Consider the following 6,852-nt stretch of genomic DNA (forward strand, 5'->3'; position numbering starts at 1 on the left):
GTTCCTACAAGTGACACTAATTGCACAGAGACATGTCTGTCACAGGTCCTGCTAGTAATTTTAGTAAATTTACATAATTTACTGTATAGTAGCCATTTACTCTCATACAAATACTACTACTAGTAGGGTTGTAAAAAAAGCAATTCTCATATAGTAATTGATACAAAAATATAGTGTTGACTTCGATACCAATTAGCATTAGTATTGATATTGATTTTTACATCTGCCAGTTCACAAATTTAGAAACAGATTACAGCAATTTTCAACAGGCATTCCCGCAGCTACCTGGAAGACCCAATGACAGACACACCAAACTTGGCAAAATGGCAAAAGCACAGCTCTAATTGTACAACGCACATACATTTGTTTTTGTCATGATCCAGTCCGGCAGGGGTTACTCCAGGTCCGGAGTTTCATGTTCGTCCTGTGCAATGTTCCCTGATTGTAATCACCTGTGTATCATTGTATAAAACTATCCTGTTCAGGTCTGTTTGCCGTCAGGTCATTGTGTGGTGATGTTTCCCCTGTCCTCTGTATTATGTAGTAAAAAACCCCTGTCCTGTGATGCGTATGCGTCCTCCTTCCTCACCATGTCCAGCCATCGCTACAGTTTTCTAATTCTGAGATGGCTCAAAAACATGAAAATACATTTCTTTAATTAATTCATGTATTTATTTATCCATTCGTTTGTTATCTTTTAGTCAAATCATTTATTCAATCATTTCTTTTTGCAGCATGTGGTTGTGTGTATATATACTGTTGGTATGGAAAGTATTCACTTTTCATTGTATTTCAGCCATTTGTTAATTTTTTTCCTTATTAATGTACACACAGCACCCCATATTGCCAGGAAAACAAGGCCCCGATCCGCCAAGGTCTCCACACACTGCTCCCTGGGTGCCTGTCATGGCTGCCCACTGCTCACTAAGGGTGTCGGGTTAAAAGCAGAGGACACATTTTGTTGTGTGCACCGTGTTCTGTGCTGTGCATTGTGTATCACAATGAAAATCACTTCACTAATTAATTATTGACATTTTTGGGGATTTATTAACAAAGAAAAACTGAATTCAGACCCTTGAATTTAGCAGAGGGCTAAAATATGGCTAAAATTCACACAGAGTGAAAAATGTAAGGAGGTCTGAATACTTTCCGTGCCCACTGTGTGTGTATATGGTGTTCTGAATTTAAAAGGGGGGAGAAAAGGAGGAAACGGCAGAGTTGGTGTAGCTGTCTCTCCACGCTGTCCACTTGCCTTGGCTTGCATAGCACCCAGAGACCGCAAATCTGCCAAGTGTACAAGCTGGCAGATGTGGCACAGCACATGAATGAATAAAAAGAAAAGAATGGCCCAGCACCCCTTAACACCTCTTGGACTCCCATTACATGCCTTTGATCCATGTAGTTAACAAAACATGCTTACAAAATTATAAAGTTGGGTTTATCTATTGAGAGCTGGAGTAGTGACTGAATAGGACATAATATATTGTATTTTTAGGGCGTACGTAGAGGTATGAGCAAAAAAATGGTGTGGCCACATTCCTCCCGTCAAAATCTTATGGTAAAGGGTTCAGCTAAACACCTGCTATGGATCTTACTCCATGAATAAAGAAGAACAAAACTGGTAAAATGAAGGGGAGAGTTTCAGACAGATTTGATGATGTTTAGATGAGCTCCTTCAGCGTTTTCAGACAGAATATCTAGAATATCCATCAAGTGATAACAGTGAAAACAGTAAGCAGCTTTAATGTCTTGTGGATTCTGAACTTCCTAGCTGACCTTGGCAAGTTTAAAGTGCCAAGAATGGAAGACAGAACAAGGATCGTATGGTCCTGTAGCAGGTAGACTACTCGATGCTCAATACTCTTTTCGATACCATGTAAATTTGTTATACTGCATTTGTTCTTTTTTTCCATCCACTCCTTAATCACTCTGTTTTTAGGTGAATAAATACATTTACATAAAAAAAAACAAAAAAAAAACAAATAAGGGCCAGGAATTACAAAGTGATAGTGCTATATAAAACGTGGAATAATTGAAATTTAGAATTTAGAAAAAAATAAAACTGAATTTAGGAAATTAGGTCCCTACAAATGATACCAAAGGCTAGAGAAACTGTCTAAGGTCAACCCATCCCCTTCCAGAACCCTGCTGACCCTGGATCCCAGAGACCTGGAAGATGCACCTGGAATGGTGCCAGCCAGACGTGCTCTGCTCTTGTATCTCCAACGCAATCCACGCCTACATCATCTCTCCTCCTTTCAGCCCCAAGCCAGTAAAACACTCTGAAGACTGCCCTGCCTTCCAGACAGATGCACCTTAACCCCCCCTCAGGAGCAAGCTGCTGTTTCAGCTCTAATAATAGAAGCTCAGGAAAAACAAAGGCCCAGGGACTAAATGGTTTGTGCATCCAATTGCAGTATGGGTAATTTGAGATGGGAGTGGAAAGGAGAGCAGGAGAGAGGGTACGGATTGCTCCTTTAAGGAGATATAATGAGCCGGATGAAAGAAAGCAGGACCTACAGCAAAGCTGCTTACATGAAAGTATACAGCTCGGGTATACTGAGTTTAGGGCAGAAATATGAGTTATACACAGTATTTCCTCACATTTTTGTCTTTCCTTGAGACACAGACGAAATGACACTTTGATTCAGTGTAAAGAAGTCAGTGTTCACCTTGTATAACAGTGTAGAATTCCTGTCCCCTCCAAATAACAGAACACACAGACATTATCATCTTAACTGCTGGAAACAAAAATTGAGTACACCCCTAAATGGAAATGTCCAAATTGTGCCCAAAGTGTCAATATTTGGTGTGGCCACCATTATTTTCCAGCCCTGCCTTAACTCTCTTGGGCTTGGAGACAACTAGAGCTTCACAGGTTGCCACTGGAATCCTCGTCCAATGTATTATTTCTTATATTTCTGAGCAGTTTTGCTTACCAGTCCTCAATTTAAACTCAACAAAGATAAAAGCCCAGTACTCCACAGCAAAAGAGTTAAATTTACTTTACAGAGAGTTTATATTAAACCCACCATCATGAAAAAGACATGGATCAACATTATTATTGTGAGCAACGTCATATTGGTTGTAATTTAGAAAATACTATTGGTTCCCCATACAATACTTGCAATACGGGTAAAGAGTCCCAAACCACTTGTCCTTTCTCAACTGCTCTCTGGGTAATTCAGAAGACCGTGTTGGGGGGGCATTCTGATTCGCAAAAGACGCCATTTTCTGTCCCTTGGCCCTCAAAGGACCATGGCTGCACATCTGCCACACGTGTCTACTTGTGCAACATATGTGAGATGAAAGTATTATGGGTCAAGAACAAGTGACAAGAGCCGCAGGGCATGTTAAAAGCCAAAGGTTCTATGTTCTGGCCAATAATCACTCTTATTAAAATGCTGCACTACTGCCACTACAGCATCCTTTTTAGTAAACCTAGACCTAAACTACTTCTACTTAATAAAGTAGTAGCACCAGTGCAAAAATGACGGTAGGTAAGAAGGGAAAAATGCACCAAAATGGACAGAATCCAAAAGGAGCAAGCTGCTTAGAGCCAAGAGGTCCCAGGGACAGGACAGGAGGCATCGCTAATACAGTTTTAATGAAGAATTCGCTGTATGCAACATCCGGCTACAGTACTGCACCCAGGGTTTCCCTCAGATGTTAGTAAAAAGGGGTATTTAAAAATATTTACATCATGACTTCTTGCCAAGTGGACACTAAGTCGACTTTCATTACAACTTGATTGCCAAAGATCAGACATAACAAGAGTGCTTTGAAATCTGATGTGAGTAATGTGATGAAAATAAAATAGCAGCCCCTGGTGGTAAATCTGCGACACTGCAGTTCAATTTACATTTACTTACAACGGGCCTTCATGTTACCATCAATAAAATAATCTCAACAGTAATCTGAACTAGCTCAAAAAACTGATACGCACTCCATACAGAGTGTTTCGAAATATGCATGGAAATACAGACACTGGTGAGCAGGGAATATTCACTGGCAACTGCAGGATGACGTTTGCCCTCAGATGTGAATACAACATTAACATTATATGGTTGGAACTTTTAAGCTTTTTACCCTCACCAATCTGATTCTATAATCTTCTCTGGTAACAAAGAAAAGTGCTGACAGCTTGTCGATTAGTGTGGTCTAATATGACAGATTGAGTTTCCCTTTTACCCCATCCTCTCTGGAGTACCTGAATGAACTAACATGAGGATAATAGGAGAAAGGCCTGGTGCATATGGGAGGCGATGACATGTGCACATCTCAGGTCATTTCCAAAGATAAAGGATAATAATGATGCAAAAAAAAAAAAGGACATGGGTCACCTTATATATTTAATTCATGATGGAAAATATATGTTGAGAGTTCCACTGACTGAGCAGATTCTGAGCACCCGCCAATAATTAAAAATGGATGCAGAGGCTGTTCTGCATACAGTGTCCATAAGAGACGAGACACGCATCTGACAGCCCGCGGCTGGGAGGTGACGCGATGACAGACTTCATTTGTCTCCACTGAGACCCCACCAATGCCAGAACAACTGTACCAACTGTACCAATAAGCAATTTGTGATATTAACATCATATCACCAGTAACTATGAACGTTTTACCCACAGTGCAAACAACAGTTCCAAGAGCTGCACAGGCACCAAATCATATTTTCCCTTAAAAAGCTGACATGCAATCAGCGAGGCCTCCCATAATTGCACAGGAGAGCATAATTTTAAATGACTACCAATTAATAATAATTATAACTCTGGTCAATAAATCAATATAGCAATATTGTGTAAATAAGCATTTTGTTTTTGCATGAAGTTTGAATGCAGTCGTGCCTACATCAATATTAACCATCCAACACTGTGGAGCATCCATTCTCAAAAAAATGTACATACACAGCATTTATCAGGCGTCCTTATCACCCAGAGCGACTTCCGGAGCCACTCAGGGTTCAGTGTCTTGCTCAGGGACACAATGGTAGTAAGTGGGGTTTGAACCTGGGACTTCGGGTTCAATGGCAAGTGTGTTACAAAAAAATGCCTTTCTTGTTCACCGAGGACCTACAAAATTGTACATTTAAAGCCTCTTTAGGCCCAGTAATTACCTCTAGGGTGTAACTTCTTATAGATTGACCGTTTCTGACAGTGTCGAAAATAAGGGTACATTTAAGTTGCAATGTATATTTTATGAATATGAGGTATTTATTATACAGGTGTTATTATTAATTTAAGGACATATGAAAAAACATGAACTGATTATCTTTATCTAGCTGTAGGGTCCAACTACTGCACACAGGATAAAGAATCCTGGGTATTCGCAAGGGGTTAAACGTCCAGCAAAACCAGCAGGCGTGTGACACTCCTGTCCCGTCCAGGCCTCAACTTCAGCGGGACAGCCCGAGGGCCTTCCGCATCCCCTCCCTCCCCAAAATACATCTCCAGGACCCGAAGGCCGTTTAAAAGCAGGGACGCTGTTCGCGTTCCCATAGTTCCCGAAGATGAGCATTTATAAGCAGTAGAACGGCATCCTTTATTCCCGCTGAAAAGATGGAGGAGAAAGTCACCCTGCCCGCGGTTTGCGCAGAGCAGCAGAAACGACGCCGCATGAGGCGGCGCGCCGCGGCGCAGCGTGAATCAGCGCCCGACTCGTCCCCGTCCCGTCATGCCCCCCGTCCTCCCCCGCATCCCGGCCGACCTCCACATCCCGACGCGGAGCTTCCCTTACCTGCGCCCCCGCCGCCTCAGCGTCGACCGCGGTGCGCGATGCTCGCCGCCGCTCGGAGCCTCGCAGTCGTTCCCGCGGGGCGCGCCCCCGGCTTCGCAGCAGCTGGCCAGGTGTTGCGAAGGGCGCATGCGCGCTGGGGGTTGCCGGATGGGCCGGAGAGCGATGCTGCAGAGTCGGGGAAATGAGACGTGTCAGGTGTCGCCTTAAGCCACGCCCCCTTGTCAGAAGCACGCCCTACGTTCCATGCTGAAGAGGCGTGTAGATTTGAACCTAATCTGAACACCCTTACTTATGACTGCGAGCTTCTCCGGGGGAACATTTTTTATTTCCCCTGCATTTTCATTCATGCTGGTCAAGTCTTGCTGAAAATGGAATATAGGTAAACGCATCCTTGGGAAATATTACTTCATTTGGTTCTTAACTGATAGGCTTATGTGTGGTACGGTCACTCGTGTGTCTGGTACATTGTATTACCACACTGAAAAAAAAGTGAATATTGGCCTAACTTTAAAAAAAATGCAATTAATTCATCACACCTAATATTGATATAGCATTGATAAAATGTAAATAAACCAATCAAACCTGCTGTAACCTGGATTATTTACATTAGGTCAATGTTAAAAAAATATTAGGTTTGTCAGATACAGTCACTCATGTGAAAGTGAAAGTAAAAGTGAAGTGCAGCGCAGCACACGGTGACACAACAAAATGTGTCCTCTGCTTTTAACCATCACCCTTGGTGAGCAGTGGGCAGCCATGACAGGCATCCAGGGAGCAGTGTGTGGGGACGGTACCTTGCTCAGTGACACCTCAGCAGAACCTTGGTGGTTCGGCTTTCGAACCAGCAACCTTCACATTTCGTGTTCGCTTACTTACACGCTAGGCCACCACTTTCAACACTGTAGTACCATGTTTCTGTTGACTAAAGTGTGGGGCAGTCATTTGTCTGCTCCACTGTAAAAATTGAACACTGCTCATTGAATTAATTGAAATTGAAATTGAAATGAACCGAACAAATTGAATTAATTTGTCACACTTAATATTTTAGCATTGACATTATGTAAATAAACCAGGTTACAGCAGGTTTGATTGGTTTATTTACATTACAGCAAT

At 42.4% G+C, this 6,852-nt stretch overlaps 1 protein-coding gene across 1 annotated transcript in view; it reads right to left on the minus strand.

Moving 5' to 3' along the window:
• Positions 1–5,884, minus strand: part of nfasca (neurofascin homolog (chicken) a) — a 72,235-nt gene extending 66,351 nt beyond the window's left edge. The window contains exon 1 of the mRNA XM_028997592.1: positions 5,740–5,884. The gene's annotated coding sequence lies outside the window, so the exon portion shown is untranslated. The remainder of the gene's footprint in view (positions 1–5,739) is intronic.
• Between the last annotated feature and the right edge of the window lie 968 nt (positions 5,885–6,852).

The sequence above is a fragment of the Denticeps clupeoides genome, chromosome 12 (genome assembly GCF_900700375.1).
Source record: "Denticeps clupeoides chromosome 12, fDenClu1.1, whole genome shotgun sequence".
Classification (NCBI taxonomy): domain Eukaryota; kingdom Metazoa; phylum Chordata; class Actinopteri; order Clupeiformes; family Denticipitidae; genus Denticeps; species Denticeps clupeoides.